The following is a 27,451-nucleotide window of genomic DNA, read 5'->3' as shown; positions in this document are numbered from 1 at the left end:
ACATACATATTTACCACCTCAAGGGCAAAAGTCACAGAAAGTCTGATGCGTAGCATTGCAAGGAGACTCCTGCAAGGGCCCCATGGTTGGCTTGCCTTGTTTCATGCATTTCCAAGGTAAGATTTAAACTGTTTACTAAAGGAAATTAGCGTAATAAGTCTCCTCTGGCATATATTTCCAGTGTCCAAGCGGAATTGCTGAGATGTTGCTTAAGAGTAACAGAAGGGAGGGTGGGGTGTGTCCTGTCAGCTTAAGGGATTTTTTTTTTTTTTTTAATCAATGTTTTTGCAATTTGAAAACCTGTTTGCAGTGGGGGTCAAATTGGGCTAGTTTCAGACATTAAAAAAAAAAAAAGTAGCACAGCCAGCTGTTTGAAAGACAAAGCTTTCCCCCCCTAAGCTTGTTTCAGAATTGGAAACATTGAGATCTTAGCTTTGATGCCACTGAGAGGGGATCGGCTCTCTCTGGGATAGGATTTCTCTGTCTCGGCACTCACAACATTCAAGGCAGGCTAATTCTCTGTTGTGGAGACTCTGCTGTTAGGTAGCATCTCTGGTCTCTACCCTCTTGATACTAAGAACATCCCTCCCTCCAGTTGTGACAACCTCAAATGTCTCCAGACATCACCAATGTCCCTTTGGGGGGGGGCAGACTCACTCCCATTTGAGGACCACTGGAGAAGGATGATGGAATTGAGAGAGGGGGGCACCCTGTAGCTGTCTTCTGCTCCTTTTCATGGCAAAATGGAAACCGGGGGCCAGTTGTCCACCGTGTGTGTGTGGAATCAGTGCTTTGGAATCACAGTGATGCCTGCTGACAAAAACCACATCTCCACCCTTGAGGGACCATGAAATCTAAGGAAATGTAATTATAATCTGACACGGATAGGTTTATGGACTTCTCAGGTGCTGTGGGAGGAGGCGAGAAAGACACAGCAGTGGGGAGCAAGAAAAGCAGGTGCCTGCCCCCTTAGAAACCATCCGTTAAACACGTGATCAGTGACATCGAAGACTAGAAAAGCCCTGGATGTGAGTCAGGTTGATTGGGTTCCGGGTGGGTGCTGGGAGCTAGAGAACCCCTAAACTGATCTGAAGGAAGAGACAGGCAGAGGGACTTCCAGCATTCTCCCCTGAGTGCATCACACACAGTAGGGCAGAATAAAAGGAAGTCATCTCATATTCACGATGGCAGCTGGCTCTTGGCAACGCTGGATTGTCTGACTGTGGCTTGGCCACTCACTACCTGTGTGACCATGGGCAGTGGCTTAACCTCTCTGTGCCTCTCTTCTCATCTGTTAAATGCGGACAACAGTAGTGCCTATGGTTGTTGGGAGGAATGGATGGTTAACCATCAGAGCCGTGCTTGGCACATGGGAAACATTGTCAGAGTGTTAGGCAGTGCAGGGCCACAGGCTCTTCTTCCCCATGATGCCCTTAGTGGGTAGTCACCTCTTTCTTCACGGTCCTCTTTTCTCTCCTCTGTATACTTTGTGACCTTCCCACCTCCCTCTCCTCTGCCCCCTAACCTTGCTGCTTCTCCTCCTCTCTCATCTTCTCTGCTGCAGTTTGGCTGAAGACCTTTCACAGCCAGGCAACGTAGAAATAAGCATAACCTGGATATTTCATGGACTTTAGAATCTTCTGCACAATACCCAGTCTTTGTAAAAAAAAATAACCCTGATTTATTTGTGCAGAAGCCCACCCGTGATCAATTTTCCCAGATGGTCTCCACATTCAAATATGAGCTTCATCAAAACTCCCCAGGCTGTATTTAATCACAGCATGTTTCCTTGGGACTGCCTGCTTTCTGTGACTTCGCCCCTTGCCGGGTGCTAAGACCTCTATCTTCTGACAGTGTCTTGCTTTGTGCATTCTTGTTCTTCTGGTCCAGACGTGGCTTGGTCGCCCGGAGTGGGGCAGTCTCCTCAGCCTCACGGAGCCTCCTTGTCCCCATGCCTGAAGACTCGGCTGTGCTCTTGGGCTGCTTGACACCTTTGAGCCGACCATGAATGGATTTTCAGAGCTTCTCTTGTTTACTTCGCTGCACGCCTCTCTGTGGGCTCTTGTGAAATCGTCGGGAGAGGAGAAGCCAAGTGAAAAACAACCCTGCTTGGTGTCAGGGCTTGAGGATGATGGGGAAAGACTGGATTTGCATTAACTGGTTTGCGCAAGTTAGAAGATTTTATCTTTCCTTACTTTTTTTTTTTTAAGTGTGTGCTTGTCTGTTTCGGTGGTTCAGAGACGGGAACATGGGGAACTTCGGGTCTAAAGGAGGATAAGGACAGGTAACAGATACAGCAGATTAAGGCCTCTGAAGCACCATCTACCAGGCACATGGGCTTTCCTAGTGGCTCAGTGGTAAAGAATCCAGCTGCAGTGCAGGAGACACAGGTTCAATCCCTGGGTGGGAAAGATCCCCTGGAGAAGGAAATGGCAAGCCACTTCAGTATTCTTGCCTGGAAAATCCTGTGAACAGAGGAGCCTAGCAGTTTACAGTTCATGGGGTCACAAAAGACTTAGTGACTAAACAACAACAATAGCAACCAGGTACATGGTCCTCATAACAACTTTTTCATGGACCTGGGATTTGAAGTTAGAGTCTGGCTTCAGAACCTCAGCTTTTTCCTGCTACACTCTGCCTTATACAGGAAGGGTCCTTTTGCATTGGGTTTTGAAGGGTGAGTAGGAGTTCTATGAAGAGGACCCACCTCCTGTACTGACTTTAGCCTCCTGCTCCTCCTAAAGCTGGCCAGGGGCCAATACCTAGAAGCCAGAATTAGGTCACTAGGGTGACCAACTTGCCCTGGTTTGCCTAGGACTTTCTTGGTTTTAGTACTAACAGCCCTGTTTCTTGGGAAACCCATCAGTCCCAGGCAAACCAGAACATTTGGTCATGCTAGGTTTCACCCAGCAGCGGATTCCTACACCAGAGGCCAGAGATCTGTTGGTTTCTGACTCATTCCCAACAATGCTCATCTCCCCAAATGCCCCCTCGTATCTTCACGCTGGACTTCTTTCTCAGGACAGTTCCATTTACTGGTCTGGGTGAGAATTAAGTGAGATAATTAATTCTTTGGATAAGCTAAGCAAAGCATCTAGCACATGGTAACCCCTGGGGTTCTAGTCCATGCTGGACTTTGACATTCCTCTTTGCCTTGAGTGGGAGCTGGCACCCCTGTCCCTTGGAGTGAGCAGGCTTCTTTGTAGCCTAATTCCTCCTGCCTGGCTCTCCCCAAGGACAGAGCTGCGTCCCCACAAGAGTGAGGGCTAAGCATAATCACCATCCACCAGGGAAGCCGTCTGTGTCAAGTGTCAGAGTAAATAGGAAACAGGTTCAGGGCTAGGATTCAGGGCCAAGACAGCTCAAGGTCATCGGAGGCCAGGGAGCTGAGAGCGGGCTGCAACCCAGAGGGTCAAGCAGAGTCAGATGTTGGTTAAGAGTCATTCTCCTTCCTCGCGCGGCTGCGGCGTCTTTTCCCTTCCCAGTGCTGTTCAGCAGACAGCCAGGTGCTCTGCCGGTTTACTGGGGATGTGGGCTCACTGTGGCCTCCATCCTTCAGTCCACCTGGGCTCTGATACGGTCTCTGGACCAAATGGGGTTGTGCAGAATAACCATTTCTCAGGCGCTTACTGTGTTGGGCACAGGGCTATGCTTTTTTCTTCACCACTTTCCCTCTCAGACAATGCTCATTTTCATCCCTATTCTCAACAGAGCTGCGCCTCATGTTGTGGGCATGTCATTGGAGGTAGGGGGAAGGAAGCAGAAAGGGGAGACGTCCTGAGGATAGGAGGCTCAGTATTTTCCGGGGCTCGCTGACCGTTCACACAAAGCATCGCACTGTGAGTCTTTTCTCTCTTTTGAGAGGTGATGATGTGGAGTGGGCTCCCTTACATTCCAGTTGGAAACTTTTGACACTCTGGGAAAGAAGCTTGAGGCTGACCGAGCTGATGGGCAATGACATTAACATATGTGAACAGGAGCTGTAGTCCCAGGTTTGAATCCAGGTTAGACCATGTCTTTGCTGTGTGACCTTGGGACTTACTTAACATCTCTGTTTCTGCTTCTATAAAATTAGAATTAATCCTTTTTCTTCGTGAGTTCTTCAGCAGCCTATGCACCAGGCTAAGGATTGCTGTTGTCGTTGTTTAGATGCTTAGTTGTGTCTGACTTTTTCGACCTCATGAACTGCAGCGTGCCAGGCTTCCCTGTCCTTCACTATCTCCCAGGGTTTGCTCAAACTCATGTCCACTGAGTCAGTGATGCTATCCAACCATCTCATCCTCTGCTGCTCCCTTCTCTTGTCCTCAATCTTTCCCAACATCAGGGTTTTTTCCAATGAGTTGGCTCTTCACATCAGGTGGCCAAAGTGTTGGAGCTTCAGCTTCAGCATCAGTCCTTCCCATGAATATTCAGGGTTGATCTGACCCTAAATGTGGGCCAATTATCTGCAACTTGTGCTTCTGAAAGCATCCTCTCTGAGGCACTCTTTATTTGGTTGGGGTATTTTTTTAAATTGTGGCACATAATATAAAACCTATTTCATGATGGCTCAGGGGATAAAGAACTGCCTGCCAATGCAAGAGACACAAGCGATCTGGGTTCAATCCCTGAGTCAGGAAAATCTCCTGGAGAAGGAAATGGCAACCCACCCCAGTATTCTTGCCTGGGAAATCCCATGGACAGAGGAGCCTGGAGGGCTACAGTCCATGGGGCCACGGAGAGTCAGACATGACTGAGCACACCCACACATATTTAACCATATTTAACTGTGCAGCTCAGGGGCATTAAACAACTCACCTTGTTGTGCCATCCTCACCATCGTCCATCTCCTGAATTTTTCACCTTCCTAAACTGAAATTCTGTCCCCATTAAACTCTAAGTCCCCACCCCTCTTGCCCTGGCCCTGGCATCTACCCATTGGGACAGTCTTCGCCTTGATGTATTAAAAATCACACCCACCACATATGGTTGTCGAATGGATTTCCCAAGACAGTATTTGAAAATTCCCTGACGCCGTGCCCAGCATGGAGCTGGCCTCCGTTACGGTACCCTGGGCCCTAGCTATGGTGGGTTTAAAACCTCTGATGTCTGCCTACCTGCAGTGAAGATCATTGTCTAATCTGAGTATAAGCCCAGAGGAGAGAAGCAAGGACCTCAGGCTAGGATAGAGACCCGGCTCCATGACCTTGAGGAGGTTTTTCACTTTTAACTTGAGCGCTTACAACTGGCTCCCTCTGGTCAGGTGGCTGGTGACCCAGGTCTTGAGGTTTCTGTTGCCTCCAACCCATTGGTGTGTTTGTTCAGTAAACGTGTGTGGAAGGTGGGCACAGGAGGAAATCTGACCCAGGCCTTGCTTTCTCAGGCCCTGCAGTGGATGTAAATGATGGGGCCTTGGAAGGAGTGAGTTGGGGATGGGGGAAGGGAGAGATTTGTTTCTGTCTTACGTGGTTCACTTCTTAGACTGAACTCCCCTCTTTGGATGAGCACATTGTGTAATTACCATGAGAAAACACTTTCACCAGGTTGCCATCCTTGAAAGGAGCTGATTCATAGAGTGTTTGGTGAGCATGTTAAATAGCTGACCGGCCTGGGTCTTAGATAGCTCATTTGGTAAAGAATCCACCTGCAATGTGGAAGACCTGGGTTCGATCCCTGGATTGGGAAGATCCCTTGGAGAAGGGAAAGGCTTCTCCAGTATTCTGGCCTAGAGAATTCCATGGACTATATAGTCCATGGGGTCGCAAAGAGTCGGACACGACTAGGTACTTTCACTTTCACTGGCTCTTAGGAAGTTCAAGTACCTCTGTCCTATGTATTAGCCATGCATGCGTGAGTGCTAAGTCACTTCAGTCGTATCTGACTCTTCACTGCCTATGGTCTGTGGCCCACCAGGCTCCACTGTCCATGGAATTCTCCAGGCAACAATACTGGCGTGGATTGCCAAGCCCTCTTCTAGGGGATCTTCCCGACCCAGGGGTTGAACCTGTGTTTTCTTTCGTCTTCTGAGTTGGCAGGCGGGTTCTTGACCCCTAGCGCCACCAGGAAAGCACTGTACTAGCCACGGTTTTCTTTAAAAACCCACATTCACATGTACCTCCCTCAGGACGCCTTCTCAGATGTAGAGAATTCCGTTTCTTTACCCTGAGTCCTGTTTGAGCTCGTAAGTCTTTCCTGTTGACTCTAAATAGGATTGTTAGAGATTATTTTTGTTTTTTTTAGATATTTAAAAAATTAGTTCTATTTATTTGGCTGCGGTGGGTCTTTGTTGCTACTCACGGGCTTTCTCTATTTGAGGTGCACAGGCTTCTCACTGTGGTGGTTTGCCTAGTTTCAGATCACAGGCTCTAGGGCATAGGGGCTTCAGGAGTTGTGGCACATGGTATCTAGATCATGGATTCCGTAGCTGTTGACACACGGGCTTAATTGCTCCATAGCATGTGGCATCTTCCCCGACCAGGGATCGAACCCATGTCCCCTGCATTTGCAGGCAGATTCTTAACCACTGACCCACCAGGGAAGTCTGTTAGAGATTTTAAATTTTGTAATATGATATAAATCAGTAGCAGCTTCTGTTGATCGAGGGTTTCTGATTTTTCTAGGACCTGGGCTAGTTGCTTTCCATGGTTATGAGTGTTTAATTTGCTAATCAGTTGCTATGGAGGGAGGGTTAGTCATTACCCCTGTTTTACAGGTGGAGAAACTGAGGCACGAGAATTTGCAGGACCTCACAGAAGGGCAGGTAGAGTTGTTTATTGAACCCAGATCTGCCTGACCTCATAGTCTGAGCTCTGAGCCCTCTTTGGTGGCAGTTCTGTCCTGCTCCCCACTGGACTGGGGGCACCTTTTCCCCCTGTATGTCATCAGGGGTCAGCTCAAGGCCAGTTGAACTAAAGAAGTGTGTGAGGTCTGGCCTCTGGTTGTCACAATTCCCATGTGTTGTTGAGGTCACAGGCCGAAAAGCAACCATCGGGGATGCATTCGAGGAAATGCAAGGAATTTACTGGAAGGCAGCTTCCTAGGTAGCTCAGTGGTAAAGAATCCGCCTGCTAACGCAGGAAATGCAAAAGACACATCCCTAGGTCGGAAGATCCCTTGGAGAAGAGCATGGCAACCCACTCCGGTATTCTTGCCTGAAGAATCCCATGGACAGAGGAGCCTGGCAGGCTACAGTCCATGGGTTCACAAAAAGTCAGACACCACTGTGCGCACTGGGGATTGGTGGATGTGAAGAATCAGGAAGCCTGAGTTTGAAGACTCTACAATTAAAAATTCCAACTCCCGAGCCAGACTGCCTGGGTTCAACTCCTGGCTCTGTCTACTATGACCTTGATGTGAGGATAATTTTAGACCTGATGTGGTGAATGAGAGGATGCAGATTCTCCTGTTACAATGCCTGGCATACGGCTGCCTACCATCATTGCTCCCTGAGTTAGTTTTTTTTTAATGGTAGTAAAATATATATAATGAGAATTATATCATTTTAACTATTTTAAGTGTCCATTTCAGTGACATTAGCTCCGTTTACACAGTTGTGCAAACATCCATCTCTAGAACCTTTTCATCTTCTCCAAAGTGAATCTCTGCCCCCATTAATAAACTTCTCACCCCTCCCCCAGCTCCTGGCCCCCATCATCTAACCTTATGTCTCTATGGCTCTGACTCCTCTTTTTGTATCTGTCTTCTTTCACTAAGCATCATGTTCTCAAGGTTCACCCATGGTGCAGCAGGTGTCAGAACCTCCTCCCTTTTTAAGGCTGAATAATATTCCTTGGCATGAATGGGCCACACTGGGTTTGCTTGGTCATCTGTTGATGGTGCTCCTTGGATTTTATTTATTTATTGTTTTTATGTAGACCATTTTAAACGTCTTTATTGTAATTTATTACAATATTGCTTCTGTTTTTTAAATTATTCATTTATTTATTTTTGGCCATGCTGGGTCTTTGGCACTTTACGTGGGCTTTCTCTATTTGTGGAGAGTCGGTGGGGGAGCTACTTTTCATTGCAGTGCTCCGGCTTCTCACTGTGGTGGCTTTTCTAGTGGTGGAGCGTGGGCTCTAGGGCTCACGGGCTTCAGTAGTTGCTGCACGTGGGCTCAGTAGCTGTGGCTCCTGGGCTCTAGGGCACGTGGGCTTCAGTGGTTATGGGGCACAAATTTAGTTGCCTCGCAGCCTGTGGGATCTTCCCGTATCATGGATGAAACATGTGACTCCTCCATTGGCAGGCAGATTCTTTACTACAGAGCCACCAGTGAAGCCCCGATACTAATTCTTTGCCTACTTCCTCAACAGTGGGTTCTTGCGGTGCCCTGTAGTGGTTTGAGAAATTCTCAGTGTTCATTCCAAGCCTCACATTTTAAATGCAGAAACTTCTCTCTGACTCTGCATGCTTGTCTACTAGGCTGGAAGCATCATGAGGGCAGCAGCCACAGGACATCTGTGGCCTGGCACATGGGCAGCTCCAAATTCTGACAAGTGAATGTTGCTTCACAAGTATGTGCAGGTTGGGAGCTGAGCTGGAGTTGCAAGACGTGGGGTGGGCGGACAACCAGAAGCTGGGGTGTGACCACAGGGAGGCTTGGGGGAAGAGTGCCTCTGAAACTGTAAGTCAGGGATGGATAAGCACAGCCATTTCAGCCCCATCTGCTGTTCTGAATTTCCTCTGCCTTTACTTCTGGTGGGGCTTCCCAGATGGCACTAATGGTAAAAAACCCACCTGCCAATGCAGGAGATGTAAGAGACTCGGGTTCAATCCCTGGAGGAGGGCATGGCAACCCGCTCCGGTATTCTTGCTTGAAGAATCCCCATAGACTGAGGAGCCTGGTGGGCTACAGTCCATGGGGTTAGACATGACTGAAGCAACTTAGCACGCATGCACACCTCTGGTTAGGCTCTAAGGCCGGGGGCACAGAGGGTAATTCTGGTTCTCACTGGAGGGTGATCATGGAAATAAATGTCTGGGGATGTCTGTGGTTGTGACAACTGCGGGTGATGAGGTGCTCTTGGCATTTGGTGGAGGGGGATCAGGGATGTTGCTCCACACCCTGCAATGCCCACCTCCACCTCCAATCCCAGAGAATGGTCCGGCCCCACATGTCAACCCAAGTTAAGAAACTGCACTCTAAGACCATAGCGATGGCATCATCAGTCTGAGAGACTGGTCCAAGTCTGTGACTTGAGATAGTTACCAGGTGTGAAACTGGCAAGAATAAAGGGAGGGGGTGTTAGCAGGGGTCCTGTCCCTCCTCAATGATCCAGTATCCCCTCCAGAGCCCTGTTTGCTGCCTCTTGCCCATGGCTGCTCCCTGGATAAGCAGATTGGTCCAGCTCGCGTCCATGGGGACAGCTTCCGGCTGCATGACGTCGCCTTGCAGCTCTCCCTCCGTGGGAGAGGAGACAGCTGTTCCGTGCTTGGGCCTCCTGCGTACATGTGTTTGTGCATGTTTTGGTTCCGAGGGTCAGTGGGTTGTGTGCTTTGCTTTGTCCTCAGTTAACTTAATTTGTTGCTAATAATAAAATCTGGAACTTACCTGGCCCTGAAGCCCTGGGTCATTCATTGAGGAAGCTTGGCACACACATCCTTCTCAAAGGCTGCCTGTGGAAAAGGTAGAGGATGGAGTGAAATTCTTCTCGGGGCAGAAGGGTTGGCAGGACCAGCTCCTGAAAGTTGAATTCAGCGTATTTCTAAACAAAAAAACAACTTGATCCCAAAGGGGTCAATTATTCTAGAATTACCTGGTTGTTTCAAGGGCAGTTTGATGAAAGTTTCTGGATGGGGGACCTTGGGGGCACAAAATAAAAGGCAGCATCAGAGGGGAAAAAACCACCTAAGTAATATAGTATTTTTTCTTTCTTTTTAACAAATTTTATTGATGTGTACTACTACTACTAAGTCGCTTCAGTCGTGTCTGACTCTGTGCGACCCCATGGACTGCAACCTACCAGGCTCCTCCATCCATGGGATTTTCCAGGCAAGACTACTGGAGTGGGGTGCCATTGCCTTCTCCGAGTTGATGTATAATACTATGTTAAGTTACTGGTGTGCTGGGAAAGATTGAGGGCAGGAGGAGAAGGGGACGACAGAGGATGAGATGGTTGAATAGCATCACTGACTCAATGCACATGAGTTTGAGCAAGCTCTGGGAGATGGTGTAGGACAGGGAAGCCCGGTGTGCTGCAGTTTGTGGAGTTCCAAAGAGTCGGACACGACGAGCAATTGAACAACAACAACAAATGGTGTACAATATCATAATTCACAATTTTTAAAAGTTATACTTCATTTAGAGTTATTGTAAAATATTAGCTATATTTCCCATGATATATATCTGTGAGTGTTAGTCACTCAGTCATGTCCAACTCTTTGTGAACCCATGGACTGTAGCCCGCAGGCTCTTCTGTCCATGGGATTCTCCAGGCAAGAATATTGGAGTGGGTTGCCATGCCTTTCTCCAGGGGATCTTCCTGACCAAGGGATCGAAACCAGGTCTCCTGCATTGCAGCCATATTCTTTACCGTTTGAGCTACCAGGGAAGCCTTGATATATAAGATATCTTTGTATCTTAATTTAAAGGTTTTTTTTTTTTTTTTTTGCCGCAGTACTTGGCCTTTGGGATCTTAGTTTCCCAACTAGGATTCGAACTGGAGCCCAAGCAGTGAAAGCGTGCAGTCCTCACTACTGGACTGCCAGAGAATTCTCCTTGTATCTTATTTTATACACAATATTTTGTACCTCTTAATCCCCTCTCCTTGTGTTGTCCCTTCTCTTTCCCTCCATTCAACCTGTTTTTAATATTTATTTATTTTTGGCTCCATCGGGTCTTAGTTATGGCATGTGAGATCTTTGATGCAGTGTGCGGGCTTCTCTCTAGTTGCAGATCTCGGGCTCCAGAGTGCGTGGGCTCTGTAGTTTGTTGCACACATGTGTGCTAAATAACTGCAGTCATGTCTGACTCTTTCAGACCCTATTGACTGTAGCCCACCATACTCCGCTGTCCATGGGATACTCCAGGCAAGAATACTGGAGTGGGTTGCCATGCCTTCCTCCAGGGGATCTTCCCAACCCAGGGATCAAACCTGCATCTCTTAAGTCTCTTGCATTGGCAGGTGGGTTCTTTACCACTAGCACTTACCTGGAAAGCCCATAGTTTGTGATAGGCAGGCTTAATTGCCCTGAGGCATGTAGGATCTTAGTTCTTCAACCTGGGATTGAATCCATGCCCTCTGCATTGGAAGGTGGATTCTTAACCACTGGGCCACCAGAGAAGTCCCCATTCAACCTATTTTTTAAAAGAGTATCATATATACCATTGTTAAGACCATTTAAAGAGATTTACAAGGAAAAGAAAGGCCTTTCCATGTCCACTCTCTCCCCAGAGGCAACCACCAGCCTGAGTTTCTTGTTCACCCCAGAAAGGAATTGGATGTGTACACATGTGTGAACACCTGCCTGCCCGTCTTTGACACAAAGACACTTTCTCTATCGCTCTGTGCCTTGGCTTTCTCCCTTAGTAACATTTCCTGAAAGTCATCTGAATCTTTTTCTTATGTGCCCACGGTCATTGGTAACATACTTACCAAACTCACAATCAATGGACATTTCCAGATCTTTGTTATTATCAATGGTGAAGCTGCTGAGTATCCTCATCCTTGAAAGGCACAGGATTTTAAAAAAATTTTAAATTGAAGTGCAGTTGATTTACAGTATTGTGTCAAACTCTGCTGTATAGCACAGTGACTCAGTTATACACGGATATTCCTTTTTTAAAAAGGTGTTCTTTTCCATGATGGTTTATCACAGGATACTGAATATAGTTCCCTGTGCTGTACAGTAGGGCCTTGTCCATATCAGTTTTTGTCTGCTCATCCCAAACTTCCAGTCCATCCCTCCCCCATCTCCCTCCCCCATGGCAACCACAAGTCTGTTCTCTGTGTCTCTGAGTCTGTTTCTGCTTTGTAGATAGGTTTATTTGTGCCATATTTTAGATTCCACATATACATGATATCACATGGTATTTCTCTTTCTCTTTCTGACTTACTTCACTTGGTATGATCATCTCTAGGTCCATCCATGTTGGTGCAAATGGCATCCTTTTCATGGCTGAGTAATATTCCACTGTATAGATGTACCACACCTTCTTTATCCATTTCTCTGTTGATGGACATTTAGGTTGTTTTTGTGACCTGGCTATTGTAAATAGTGCTGCAGTGAACACTGGGGTGCGTGTATCATTTTGGATTGCAGTTTTGTCCAGGTACACGTGAGAGGTGTAGGGTTTTGTTTGGGACTGCTCACAGCATCCCGAGCCCTTGCTCTTGCACTGGAGGAGTGCAAGGGAAGCTGTATTCAAAGCAGAGGGTTAGGACTTTCGTATCTTAACCTGGAGTTATTCATTTTTATCTTCAAATCCACATGGCTCTTTCATGGCGTCAAATACACGACTTCTGCAGGGTCAACATCTGCATGCATTTAAGAGTGGAAGCCGGAGATGCCGAATGCATGCCTGGCCTCTGCACATATCTCGGGTGAGGTGTGTTGCAAATTCATTGCTCTCCGCAAGGTGTGCTTGGAGAATTAAGCCTTAACTATGAAGGCAATTGGAAAAGGTGATGGCACCCCACTCCGGTACTCTTGCCTGGAAAATCCCATGGACGGAGGAGCCTGGTAGGCTGCAGTCCATGGGGTCGCAAAGAGTCAGACACGATTGAGCGACTTCACTTTCACTTTTCACTTTCATGCATTGGAGAAGGAAATGGCAACCCACTCCAGTGTTCTTGCCTGGAGAATCCCAGGGACGGGGGAGCCTCGTGGGCTGCCGTCTATGGGGTTGCACAGAGTCGGACACGACTGAAGTGACTTAGCAGCAGCAGCAGCAACACAATTTAAGGGACTGAATTGAGCACACTGCAGATTTTTTTTAAATTTTATTTTTGTTTATTTGTTTATTTTGGTTGTGTGGGTCTTCACTGGTGTGTGTGATCTCTCTAGTTGCGGTGCACGGGCTTCTCATTGCAGTGGTTTTTCTTGTTGTGGAGCACAGGCTCTAGGGCACGCGGGTTTCAGTAGTTGCGGCACATGCGCTCAGTAGCTGTAGCTCCCAGACGCTAGAGCACAGGCTCAGTAGTTGTGGTACACAGGCTTAGCTGCTCTGAGGCATGTGGGATCTTCCTGGATCAAGGATCGAACCTGTGACTCCTGCATTGGCAGGCAGACTCAACCACTGGGCCACCAGGGAAGTCCACATTGCAGGTTTTGAGTTTGCTTCTGTGCCATCTTGTCTCCGAGAAACACTTGAGGAGCTGGACTCTGAAAACTGCATCCAGCTGACACAAAACGCGAGCACGCACCTCAGACATCCACCAGCTCCCTTGCTGCCCTTCTTGGGTCATGAGCCACCACTGTCCACATCTGAGGTTCTGACTTGAAATCCAATTTCAGACAACCCTCCGTCTTTTCACCATCACTCATCGGCCGCCTGATGGGAAGAGCTGACTCAGTGGAAAAGACCCTGATAATGGGAAAGATTGAAGGCAGGAGGACAAAGGGACAACAGAGGATGAGATGGTTGGATGGCATCACTGACTCAGTAGACATGAGTTTGAGCAAACTCTGGGAGATGGAGAAGGACAGGGAAGCCTGGTGTGCTGCAGGCCATGGGATCACAAAGAGCTGGACACAACTTAGCGACTGAACAACAACACAGGCTACAAACCTCCAACACCCACTTCTGCACAAGTAAACTTCAGGCCCTTTCAAAGTTAAGTGTCTTATATCTTGCTGTGGTTGTGTATTTCTTTGCTTTTTTAAAAAAGATTTATTGATTTATTTTTGGCTCTGCTGGGTCTTCAATGCTGTGTGAAGATCATGGGCTCTAGGGCACGCACAGGCTTCAGCAGTTGTAGTTCGTGGGCTCTACAGAGAGGGCTCAGTAATTGTGGTGCATGGACTTGGCTGTTCCCCGGCATGTGGGATCTTCCCGGACCAGGGATCAAACTCATGTCCCGTGCATTGGTAGATGGATTCTTAATCACTAGACCACCAGGGAAGCCTGGTTGTGTATTTCTTAACATGTGTAAAACTGTTACTCTTTTTTAAAAACGTTAGATTCCTGTTTTATTATGTGCCACTGATGATGTCCTTGCCCGCTGTGGTCCTAACCTCATTTTTCCCCTAAGTGTGGTGATTTTTAGGAATGCTTGCATCGCTCTGGCACAGAAAGGGCTATCCTTCACTTCTCAGATAGTAGTAACAACGAGTCACAATGTGGCATTGCCCCATGGCCCAGCCCATGGCCGGGGAGACCTCAGTTTTGTCACCTCCAGGTCTGTGACTGGCCCCCATGTTTCCTGTGGGCTGGCAGAACACAGCCCACATGAGGACATCATTAGAGGCAGCAGCTACTGTTTGTGCAGTTCTTCATCTGTGCAGGGCTCTGGGGTCTGGCAGTGAATTCAGAAATGCAAGGTGCCTGCTCTCCTACAGCCCACAGTCCCCTGGGCCTGGTGGTAGTAAACACAGCCACAGAGAGATGGACACAGTATTATAATTTCAGGTGGCAGTAAGTCCTGGAAGGAATTATGTTGGGGTGACAAGATGGGGTGAGCTGAGAGGGTCTCATTTAGAATAAAGAGTTTGGGGAAACGGAACCTTCTTTAGAATAAAGAGGTCTGAGGCTGAGGTTTGAGCTGTAGATCAGGAAGAGGAAGGGGAAGCTGTCATGGGAGCCCTGGGGAGCAAAGTGAATTCTAGGTGCTCAGAACAGCACATGCAAAGGCCTTGAGGTTGCCTGGGGATTTTGAAGGAATATATTTTCTTTTTTTGTCTGTGCTGAGCAGCTTGTAGGATGTTAGTTGCCTGACCAGGGATTGAACTTGGACCCTTGGTGGTGAAAATGCAGAGTTCCAACCATTGGACCAACCAGGTAATTCCCTGGAACAGGTTTTTATTGCTTGGTTTTTCTGTGCCATGACTGAGGCACAGAATGGACCTCATAGCAACTCTATAAAGTGAGTGCCTAGGGATCTTCCATTTTATCAGTTCTAAAGGGGAAACCAAAGCTTGGAGAGGCTGAGACACTTACCCAGGAGCTTGGAGCCTGGGAGCCACAGAACCTACCTTGGATCTTACTCGATGGCCTAGTTTCTAACCACTGGCATGCTGCTGCTACTGCTAAGTCGCTTCAGTCGTGTCCGACTCTGTGGGATCCCATAGATGGCAGCCCACCAGGCTCCCCTGTCCCTGGGATTCTCCAGGCAAGAACAGTGGAGTGGGTTGTTTGATAGAATCCCAAGTGGGATGTAAGGACCATTTGCCTCCCATCCCTCTGTTAGACCACCCTCCCTCAGCTTGGCAGCTGCCTCCTCTGCCTTGCTCTTGGAGGGGTGGCTGCCTCTGGCACCAGTGGCTACCTCTGGCCAGCATATATCTTGCCCCCCACCCCCCACCATTTCCATGGCTCTGACCTTTGGTTTTTCATACATGTGAGACTTGTCTTCCAAACCTGGTCAAGGTTATGATGTTTGTGAATATGCATACATGTGTGTGTGTTTGTGTGACCCCCTAATTTGAATACAAGGTTTCTATTTGGATATCTGCTGTTTAATTTTCCAAGGTTTCCCCCCTCACAAAAGGAAAAATGCATTACGTTTTATCTTTGTATCCTGTGGAACCCTGTGAATAATGGGCAACTGGGGATGAGGATTGCCAAGGAAACAGATACGAAGGAAATTCAGGGTGTGTTGGGGGGGTGTCTATTTGAGCACAAAGGTACACTTTTGATCTTCAGATTTCAAAGTGGGAAAGTCAAGGTGAGGTGGGAGCAGGGGTGAGGAGTAAACCCAAGAACGTCCAGTGCACAGTTCTTCCTGGCAGCTACACTAGCTTCACGTGGCCCAGGATCAGCAATGTCTCAGAGGTGGGGTGTGTTGTCTTTTCCTTAGATCAGTCCCAAGAAGCAAAAGTTTACAAGCCAAACACGGTGGTGGTTTTCTAGGGGGTGTAAGGGCAGGAAGAGGGTGGAGGCAGGTCTTCATCATAAAATCCCTTTCCACGTTCAAGACCCAACTCCTTGCCACGCTCTTTTCCTTAGCAGAGGGTGAGGACCCATAACTGGTAGACCTGTGCTTTAGTTCAGCTTTGATCCTCTGTGTGAGAATTTCTTTCTTTCCAAGCTCCAAGCCCCCCCATCCAGCTTTCTTTTGGTGTCTATGTTTGTACGTGAAGGGACTAAGCTATACCTCTTATGCTGGGTCAGATTTGTCTTCGTTTGAGCCCGAAGTTGCTCGTGGCCCAAATTCTCAACCTTTCCCGGCGTTCCATAATCACAGGCCTTGGGGAGGAATGCATCCCATTGCCCTCCAATTATGGTTTCCTCAGGAGGCTATTAAATCTTGATTTCTGAGAGGAAAATTGGGCATCCCGTGTTTTCCCTTTCAAGCCCTAGTGTTCTGCTACTGTGGGTGAGCCCTTCTAGAAACTTCCAAGTGGTTTCAGAGGCCATCAAGATATCACTGCGAACTGCAGTTATTTTATGATGGAGCTGGGCTTTAGAAAGAGCATAGGGGGTGTTTCTTTTCTTTTTTTTTTTTTTTTTAGTTTTTATTGGAGTATAATTGCTTTACAATGTTGTGTTAGTTTCTGCTGTACAGCGGTGAATCAGCTACACATTTCCATATATCCCCTCTTTTTTTTTGGGTTTCCTTCCCATATAGGTCACCCAGAGCCTTGAGTAGAGATCCCTGTGCTATACAATAGGTTCTCATTAGTGATCTATTTTTTACCTAGTATCTGCAACTCCAATAGTTGGCTACCTGATATGAAGAGCTGACTCATTGGAAAAGACCCTGATGCTGGGAAAGAGTGAAGGCAAAAGGAGAAAGGGGCAGCAGAGGAAGAGATGGTTAAATAGCATCACCAACTCAGTGAACCTGAATTTGAGCAAACTCTGGCAGATAGCGAACAGAGGAGACTGGCATGCTGCAGTCCATGGGGGTCACAAAAAGTCAGACGTGAGTTAGGGATTGAATAACAACAACACAATAACAACATAGTATCAATAATGTATATATGTCAGTCCCAATTTTCCAATTCATTCCACTCTCCCCTTCCCCACTTGACGCTCAAATGTTTGTTCTCTATGTCCGTGTCTCTATTTCTACTTCGCAAATAGGTTCTCTGCACCATTTTTCTACATTCCACATATATGTGTTAATATACAGTATTTGTTTTTCTCCTAATGACTTACTTCATTCTGTATGACAGTCTCTAGGTCCATCCATGTCTCTGCAAATGGTACTATTTCTTTTCTTTTTTTTGGTGGCTGAGTAATATTTTATTTAGCTGCTGCTGCTGCTGCTGCTAAGTCGCTTCAGTCATGTCTGACTCCGTGCGACCCCAGAGACTGCAGCCCACCAGTATCCCCCGTCCCTGGGATTCTCCAGGCAAGAACACTGGAGTGGGTTGCCATTTCCTTCTCCAATGCATGAAAGTGAAAAGTGAAAGTGAAATCGCTCAGTCGTGTCTGACTCTTAGCGACGCCATGGACTGCAGCCCACCAGGCTCCTCCGCCCATGGGATTTTCCAGGCAAGAGTACTGGAGTGGGTTGCCATTGCCTTCTCCGTATTTTATTTAGAGCCCTGGACAATTCTTTTAGGCTATTTCCTTTGGAGGAAGAGGTCAGTGTGGGGTTGATGGGAATGTGCAGAGATTGTGGGTTTGGATCTGGATGGACATGTAGAGGTGTTCAGCTGGGACCTTTCTGAGTTCGGCTGTGGGGCTCCTGAAGGGCAGGGACAGCCCATTCCTTGCTGCCTCCCATGCCTGGCCTGGGGCTGCCTGAAGAGCAGGCATGTATGCCTTTGCATTTGTTAAACTGGATGGAGCACAGTGACAAGCTGGATTTGCAGCGTCAACCATCAGTCAAGATCAACAGTGATACTAAGTCCCAATCTGTCCCGCCCCCGATACCTGGCAGATTTGAGGAGCAACATGCAAAGGTGATGATGAACACAGTTTCCCCAAGAACACCTCAAGGGGGAGGAGACAAATGTTCTGCGGGCTTTAAATTTGATCACTTATGGGACCTCCCTGGTGGTCCAGTGACTAAGACTCTGGGCTCTCAGTGCAGGGGGCCCGGGTTTGAGCCCACACACCATAACTCAGAGTTTCAGTGCCAAAACTAAAGATCCCTTGTGACACAACTAAGACCCAGTCACATAAATAAATAAACAATAAAACATTTGGTTACTTAATCTATCCAATGCCCCTCCCCCATCCCATGTCGGAGATTGTTATAGCTATTGTACAAAGCAGACTGAGTGATCAGATACCTGAAATTGTTGCTGAATTGTGGCTAGTGCTGATGACACCTTTGAAAACCCTCCAAGGGTCCAGGTGCTATGCTATATTATCTTGTCTGATGCTCAAGAGAGCCCCAGGTACTGTGACTGTCCCTGTGTCTGCATGGTGGAACCAAAGCACAGAAAATGGAGTCACGTGACCAGGAAGTGGCTGCTTCCACTCCAAACCCAGGTCTGCCTGACTCCATGATTCGTTGTGCTCCACATGCAGGGTGATGTGAAGCTGTAGATCCCAGGTCTGATGGGAGGGCCTTGAGAGACCAGATTGAGACACTCTGAGCACATCACACCTTCCCCATCCCAGGCCTGGAGGTTGAGGGACCAGGGTGCTTGGTGGACGGTCCATCTGTCTATCAGCTTGATCACACGACAAAGATGGAGAAGGGAGAACTGGGAGGACTAAGGGAAGGCAGAAAGCTCAGCCAGAAAGCGGCATTTGGCTCTCTGGCTGTTCAATGCAAGAAAGAAAACACTTTAGCTTTTGCAGAATAATCTGAGGAAATTAACAGGTTAGGCGTGTTCCAGCCCTGCTGTGAATTTGCTTAGAGTATCAGCACAATTTGTTACAAAATGTGCTTGATTTGTAGCTAAACGGTTCTTGTGCTGGTGCACTGATTTCTGTCTGTCTCCCCAGGAGGCGGTGGAACTGTGTGTGCTCTATTCACAGTCTTGTGTTCAGAGCTCTGATGCTGCCTGCCACTCTGTAGGAGCTCAGAGCTGTTGGTCCAGGGACCTAGAAGGAAGATGGTGATAGGATTGGCAACACTATGGGTGTTGCTGCCTAGTCAACTTTTTAATTAAGAAACTAAGAATCCTAGTCAGAGAGCCTGTCTGTAAAGGTCAAAGGGTTTTCTAGGACATCTCCATGGTGTGGAAAACAATCTGCTGCTGCTAAGTCACTTCAGTCGTGTCCGACTCTGTGCGACCCCATAGACGGCAGCCCACCAGGCTCCCCCGTCCCTGGGATTCTCCAGGCAAGAACACTGGAGTGGGTTGCCATTTACCTGTGAGTAAATACTGGTTGGAGAGCGAGGGTGTGGCTACTCTTGATCCTGGTGGGGAAAGAAAATTCCTCCATGGTCCTCCTGTATGCATGTAAAAGAGACTTCTTATCAATGAGCTTTCTCCCCAAAAGGGGACTTTGTCTGAGAGCGGAAATGCTACTCATCTTTCTTTGAATGTTCTTAGAAGTACCTTGCATCCAGTTGGATGGACAAGCATTTTGCTGTTGTTGTTCAGCTCCTTAGTCGTGTCCAACTCTTTGTGACCCCACGGACTGCAGCATGCCAGGCTTCCCTGTCCATCACCATCTCCCGGAGTTTGCTCAAACTCCTGTCCACTGAGTCGGACAAGCATTTACACAGCTTTAATTTCCTTCGTGCATTTCTCCCAAGTGTGTGCCGGGGCTTGGCAGCATAAACAGAAGCAGAGTCAGCAAGTTCCAGGTGTACAAGGTGCTTACTCAGGTAGACGGAGGGCTGCAAAGTGGGTCCAAAGAGCCAGTAAAGTCTGAGGGTCCAGTGGCAAAGGGACAAACACATTCTTTTCATAAGTCAAAATAAACACGGGCAGGAAATGGGTGCCCCCCCATCTGCATCGGAGAACTCCGTCTTTTTCTAATAGAAGAGCCGTGTCTGAAGTGTACACATGGGGGTGTCCCAGGAATACCTGCTGGGCTCCCGGAATGGACACGCCACATGGAGCTTTTAGATGGAAAAATAAAGCAGCCAGGCTGGCTTCAAGAACCAACTCAATAAGGAAATGAGTCGAGTGTTGTGTCTCTTTGGTCACGATGGAATTTAAAATAGGTGTTTTTTCATTCTGACGAATGATTCCATTTCACGATGTCTCCACAGAAAGGCAGTACGTTCTCCTGTTTACTCTTGTCCTTTAGGAGTTGAGGATATTTTCTCTGTTCCCTGTCTCTCTGCTTAGCCTCTGCCAGCGCGTGGGTGTAGCAACTCCCGGGAAACTAGCTTCTGGTGACCTGTACATTATTCAAGACCACCGTGTTCTTGTTACTGGGAAGCCATCAGTCATATGAATGGACCTTTTTATGGTTGAGATTGTCCCCAGGGAAACCCTCCTTGCAATTCAGGCCTTCCACAGTGACAGATTTCAGACTCTGACATTTCTCATTCCCACTCTGTTGTTCCCATGGATGCTATGGTTCTCTCTCTCACTTCTCCCCACTAGAAAATGGTTATACAAGATCCCAATGCTGGGAAAGATTAAGGGCAAGAGGAGAAGGGGCGACAGTGGATGAGATGGCTGGATGGCATCACTGCCTCAATGGACATGAGTTTGAGCAAACTCGGAGAGATAGTGAAGGACAGGGAAGCCTGGCATGCTGTAGTCCATGGGGTTGAAAAGAGTCAGACATGACTTACGACTGAACAACAGCAACAATTAACACAACATTGTAAATTAATTCTACTTTGATTAAAAAAAAAAGGAAAGAAAATGGTTATACCTAATCCCAAAAACGACACAGAAAATGTAAACATGTGGGCAAATATCAACGAGAAAAATATGCATGGAATTCAAGGCAGCAGGTATCAAGGAAAGAAGGAGAGAGGTTTTGCATTAAGTGGAGGGACAATCTTTAAATGAGGGTCAGGTATGCATAGAACCAACTTCAGAGAACAAATTGCAGGAAATAAGAGGAGAATTAAGAAACCTCAGGGGAGATACAAACAGAGCCTTGATCATGTAGATAAATCTCAATTAAGGAACAAGGAGTTTGAATAATATGGTTAATAAGATCATGGTAACAGATATGGGCTGGACTTTGTATTCTGCAAACAATACACATTTTAAAGTGCTCTTGGAATATTTAGAAAAACTAATCATCTGTTAAATCTCAAGGGGAAAAAAAAAACCAATTCTTTCCAAAAAGCAGACATTGAACTGCCTAATCTCTGGCTGTAAGTAAACATAACTGGAAATTAATTTTTAAAAGCTTAACCAAACAACCATTCAAGACAAACTCCTACCATGTGATAATTAAAAACAATACAGAATTCTTAACTTTGGTCAAAGGCAGAACTCAACACTGCAAGGATAGATGTTTTAGAAGACAGCGGAGATGTGAACACAGACTTAAATGATTAAACAGAGAAATGAGACAACGAATAATGAAGCAAATCTACACAGGAAGAAGGAAATAATCAATTAGTGGGGACTCACTGATTAGAAAACAAACAGAACTGACAATTTCAAAACTGGATCTTTTACAGCTGCAATATGCAATAGGGTAGCCATTAGCTACAGCAAAATTAATTGTTTCTCAGTCATGTCAGTTGGTTTCCAGCACTTGGTGGCTACACATGACTAGTAGTAGTAGTGTTACTTGCTTAGTTGTGTCTGACTCTTTGTGACTTCATGGACTGTAGCTGGCCAGGCTCCTCTGTCCACGGAATTCTCTAGGCAAGAATACTGGAGTGGACTGCCATTCCCTTCTCCAGGGGATCTTCCTGACCTGGGAATCAAACCTGTGGCTCCTGCATTGCAGGCCGATTCATTACCATCTCAGCCACCAGGGAAGCCCCTGCTGCTGCTGCTAAGTCACTTCAGTTGTGTCCGACTCTGTGCGACCCCATAGACTGTGCAGCCCACCAGGCTCCCCCGTCCCTGGGATTCTCCAGGCAAGAACACTGCAGTGGGTTGCCATTTCCTTCTCCAATGCATGAAAGTGAAAAGTGAAAAGTGAAAGGGAAGTCGCTCAGTCATTTCCCCGACTCTTAGCGACCCCATGGACTGCAGCCTCTAGTGACTACCAAATTCCACAGTACAGATACAGATCTTCTCTGTCAATGCAGACTGTTTATTGGGCAGTGCTATCTTAGCATGAAGACTATAGTGTAACTAAGGGAAAAAATATGTGGAAAGAATAAATATATATTAATAAAGACAGAACATGGAAATGTAACAAAACCCACAAAAAGATTATAAAGCCAGCTCTGGTAATAAATAACTTGCAAAATATTATTAAAATAACCATTTACTGGTTTAAGTGCTCATCTTATTTAGGTTAAGTTTTTAGTTTAGTTGATAATTTGTGTCTGACTCTTTTGTGACCCCATGGGATTTCCCAGGCAAGAATACTGGAGTGCGTTGCCATTTCCTTCTCCAGGGGATCTTCCCAATGCAGGGATCGAACCCATGTCTCCTGCATGGCAGACGAATTCTTTACCACTGAGCCACCAGGAGTTTAAGTTAGTCACTTCCTTTCACAAGAAATTAAAGTTCTGAATTTGCCCCTAAGAACAGCTATGCCTGAATCTCATAAGTTGTGCTCTTTTGTTGTTAATTTCTAAATAGCCTGTAAAAGTTACATTGACTCAAGAAGCAGTAGGCTAAAACTCAGTAACTTTTAAAAAGTCATTGCTACAGTTAATTGCCTAAAATGTGTATGGATTACATATATACATGAGGGAAATTTTCCAAAATATCCATAAGAAACAAGGCACTTTAACAAGAGTAGTTTTAAGGAGCAGGTCGGCGGTGGGGTCGGGGGTTGGTTTGAGGTGCAACTTAGCAGTGGGAGACACAGTCAATCACGTGCAGAAGCTCTGACATCCTGGACTCACACCGCAGATCCAGATGGTCCAAGTCTGAGTACCTACCTAGCTTCTTTTCTTAGTTCTTCTTGTGAGTCTTGTGCACCTGCCCAAGGTGGAGACTTGGGAGTTATCCATGTTGATAAGCCTGATAACCCCACCTCCCCTGATGGCTTCAGACGTCAGCCTCTTTCTCCCTGTTCCCTCTTGTCTTCTTTATCCAGCTACCAGAGAACCAGAATACTGACCCTGAATGTGGATCTGAAAGTGAAAGTCACTCAACCCCACAGACTGTAGTCCTCCAGGCTCCGCTGTGCATGGGATTCTCTAGGCAAGAACACTGGAGTGGGTAGCCATTCCCTTCTCCAGGGAATCTTCCTGACCCAGGGATCGAACCTAGGTCTCCTGCATTGGCAGGCAGATTCTTCTTTACCATCTGAGCCACCAGGGAAGCCCGAATGTGCATCTGGTGGTATCTTGTTCTGGCTGAAGCCCTTCTTTGGCTCCTCCTGTGATGCAAAGTCCAAGCCCCTCGGCTCCCTAACCGTCCCATCTGGCCCGATGTCCCACACCTTTTCCTCTGTACTTTGCCCTTCATCAGCTCTGAACTCTTTTATGCTTAATGCAGCCCTGTTGATTCACACATTTGCATGTACTGTCCGTCTCTTGCTGGAATAAAACCAGTCACCTGATTCCCTCCACTTTTTTTTCTCCCCTGTGAGTTTTACTGTGCACCTTGTGTGTGTGCATGGCACTGGGATGCAGTAATTCGACAGATGCAGTAATAAACCTCCCCTTCTCAGGACTTTCTTGGTGTCTCAGAAGGTAAAGAGTCTGCCTGCAGTGCAGGAGACCCAGGTTCGATCCCTGGGTCAGGAAGATGCCCTGGAGAAGGGAATGGCAACCCACTCCAGTATCCTTGCCTGGAGGATCCCATGGACAGAGGAGGCTGATGGGCTACAGTCCATAGGGTCCCAAAGAGTTGGACACAACTAACACTTTCACTTTTTTCCCTTTCTTCTGGCTTGCCGGTTTCTTTTGTGCATCCTAGGAGAGAAGAGATAATGTCTCCATCCCTTTCTGCAACCCAATGCCAAGGGCCCAAATCCAGATGGGCCAGAGTAAGAAACACCATGAATTAAACCCGCAGTATATCCATGGTGCTGCACCCTGGTCCTAGTCTCCCTGAGACCTGGGTTCCAACTGGCCCGGCTGCTTGCTAGCTGAACTGGCATTTAGCACAGCAGCCCTTATGTGCTTCAGTGTCTCCATCTATAATGGCGGTGGTTGTTCGAATAATAGTGTTAATAAGAGCTTATTAACTGATATAGGTTGAATGTTGTATTCAGCAAACGGAATATATATCTTAAAGTGTATTCACGTGGAATGGGTGGGGGTGGGGGGACGTTAGAGAATGGCCATTCACTGCTTGGGTCTACAGGAATTGCAAGCAAAGGTGTGCTGCGTGCTTAGTTGCTCAGTCGTGTCTGACCCTTTGCGACCCCATGGGCTGTAGCCTGCCAGCCTTCCATTCCTCTGTCCATGGAATTCTCCAGACAAGAATACTCGAGTGGGTGGCCATGCCTTTCTCCAGGGGATCTTCCCAACTCAGGGATCGAACCCACGTCTCCCGCATTGCAGGATTCTGAGCCACTGGGGAAGCCCAGGCAAGCATATGTGGGCATCTTCAAATGTGGGGGCGAGAGGAAACATTGGTTGGAGGGCACTCCGAAAACAAACCTTGTAAGTTTTCTTAGGAATGTAATTTATGAGCATGGTGTTCAGTATTCTGGGCGCGTCGAGGGTAGACATCTCAAGAGTAGGGTCGGAGAAGAGTGCGGACTCTCCCTGCCACACCCCCTAGCCCCCAAGTTGGCAGATTGTGCTGTTGGACCCTGGCGAGCCGATGCCCCTCTCTGGGCTCCTCCCGAGTGAGGCCTGGGGCCAGGGCCCCCCTCGGCCATCCCGGGCGCTGCCTGCCACGCGGTGACCCGATCTCCTCCCGGGCACACGCCCAGTTCCGTGCGCGGCCCAAGCCACACGGCGGCTGCTCGAGGCGGTCCGCACACTCGGTTTCTCCTTTTCTTTAATTTCTTCCCAACTCCCATCCTCTGCGGGCCTGCCCTGCAAGGTTTGAACCCTCGGAAGGGGCCCCCTCCTGGGGCCCCAGGCGCGGACCGCCCGGCGGCGGTCACAGCCAGAGCGCCAGTCGGGCGAGCCGAGCCCCGCGCGCCCGAGGGGCGGGGCCAGAGCCCCAGCAGCACGCCCGCCCATTGGCTGAGCGCGAGGGCGGCGCTGAGGCTGCCGCCACCGCCCGGCCCGGATTCCACGGAGCGGAGCGCACCTCGGGCTTTGTGCTTCTCTGCTGCAGCCAGCTTGCGGAGGGCGGGGCTTCTCCCACCGTGGGTCCGCCCCTCATGAACACACACACAAACACACACACAAACACACATATAGATGTTTGGAACTCACCAATCTTGAGGCTGCCGAGGCGGGGAGCCACCTCCACCCCACGCCCGCCCCTTGAGGCTCCGCCTTCGTCTTCACGCGCCGTATTTCTGCGAAGAGCTCCGCCACTCGAGTCCAAAAGCATCTGGGAAGATGTTCGCGCAGGCGGGGGTGGCATTGTCGGAGGAGGAAAGTGGAGTGGGGAGCTTCTTTGCTTCAAGAACGCGAGCTCCTGCGGTCGCGGCTTCTCAAGGAGCGCAGACCCTAAAGAGCGTCTGGACAGTTGACCACCTAAGCTGTCAAAAGTCACTCAGTCCCCCTATCCCACCGTTAAATCAACTGGATTCCAAGGGAGGAATTTACCGAGAAGGTGCTGCCCGCGCCCGGGGGCTTCGGGGACTCGAACCTCTGCTGTCAGAGTCTGGGGCGGACGCGAGGGAGAAAGTCATAGGATGGACTTTAAGGAGTTTGTAAAATTCACACTTTCAGGGAGGGCCACGGAGCCCTGCGGTTAATGTGTCCGCCGGTCTATGACGCCACTGTTCCGTTTGGAAATTTCTGGAAAGCAGTAATTTTTGGAATAATAAATCGAGCTTTTTTTTTTTTTTTTTAACTACAGGCTTTGGAAAGGAGGGCAATGTAGCAAAATACTATTAACATATGTTGTGATATGGAAAAATTTAATACTGTTTTTTTTTTAAGTTTTCTTTTTACCATATAACATCTTAACTGAGAAAAACCAAATTGATTTGAACTTAAAAAGGCAAAGAAACCAAAAGTGGGTGTATTTTTATAAGTAAGTCATTTACCTCTCGGTCTTTGTCCCACTATTCTAGCTTTTAACCTTGCTTGGATATAAATTGGTAACTTTTAATTTTGATGTAGTTTGCAAGTTGACAGAAAAGCCTCAAGAATTGTACCAAATTCACTAGTTTTACCTCTTTGATTTTAGTATCTGTCTCGTGGATTTATGTATACACATTATATATATATATGTAAAGAGAGAGCTTTCCCCCCCCCTGAATCATCTGAGAGTCAGAGGCAGGCAGGTGTATCGTTCCTTTGCCTTTAATTCCTGGGGGTTATATTCTAAGAACAAGAAAATGCTCTTACACAACCGTGGTACAATGTTTAAAATCAGGGCATTAACACTGATGCAATATTTGAATCCACAATCTATTAAATAAATTTCATCCATCGTCTCAGTGTTGCTTGTCCTCAATAATATTACTTCCTGCTCCTGGTCCAGATTCCAATCTCAGAAAACACTTGGTAGTCAGTTACTTTGATTGTTGATTTTGTACTAAGGCAAAAAAAAAAAAAGATCATAAGAGAAAACTTTGTAAAGCTCTCTCAGATGTCTGTCGGCTATTCTGACAGTCACTAGAGGAATATTTGGGAGTAGAATGATATAATGGATCAAAAACCTTTCTTAATCATCTAGCAGAGTTTTTTAATGTACTTTTATTTTTAAATTTTTATTGAAGTATCCTTAATTTATAGTGTTGTGTTAGTTTCAAGTGTCCAGCAAAATGATTCAGTTATACTAAAAAAATGTATTTTTAAATAGATGTCAATTTCAGAAGGGTGTACCCATACATAGGAAAAATGAAAAATCAATTTGTGCTTATATGTGAGTATGCTGCTATGCACCCTCTACTTCATCTACATTTCCTTTTCCACAAGAAGTCATGGGGCACATTTCCTGTGTCCCTTCCAGGGGGACATATGTCCCATTCATCCTTTTCTTTCCCCCTCATTTGAAAATGTAATTTCCATGCAGCAGAATTCTGTGTTTCAGTGTAATGTTCTGTGGGATCCTTGTTCCCTAATGAGGGATCAAACCCGTGCCCCCTGCATTGGAAGTCTTAGAGTCTTAACCACTAGACCTCCAGGGAAGTCTTATTTTGACTGATTATTGGGCTTCCCTGGTGGCTCGGATGGTAAAGAGTCTGCCTGCACTGCAGGAGACCCGGATTCAATCCCTGGGTCAGGAAGATCCCCTAGAGAAGGGAATGGCAACCCATTCCAGTATTCCATGGACAGAGGAGCCTGGTGAGCTACAGTCCAGGGAGTGGCAAAGAGTT

At 47.3% G+C, this 27,451-nt stretch overlaps 1 protein-coding gene and 1 long non-coding RNA gene across 5 annotated transcripts in view; one reads left to right on the top strand and one right to left on the bottom strand.

Moving 5' to 3' along the window:
- The window catches only part of INSR (insulin receptor), a 145,750-nt gene that overhangs the window by 52,116 nt on the left and 66,183 nt on the right, over positions 1–27,451 (top strand). The window lies entirely within an intron of this gene.
- Positions 7,258–26,792, bottom strand: LOC133250727 (uncharacterized). Its single transcript, XR_009737409.1, has 3 exons — positions 25,389–26,792; positions 9,530–9,594; positions 7,258–8,308 (listed from the first exon to the last, which is right to left on the bottom strand). It is a non-coding gene; the product is annotated as an uncharacterized LOC133250727 (long non-coding RNA).

The sequence above is a fragment of the Bos javanicus genome, chromosome 7, assembly GCF_032452875.1.
Source record: "Bos javanicus breed banteng chromosome 7, ARS-OSU_banteng_1.0, whole genome shotgun sequence".
In the NCBI taxonomy this organism is placed as follows: Eukaryota; Metazoa; Chordata; class Mammalia; order Artiodactyla; family Bovidae; genus Bos; species Bos javanicus.
This window is presented reverse-complemented; position numbering and strand designations above follow the sequence as displayed.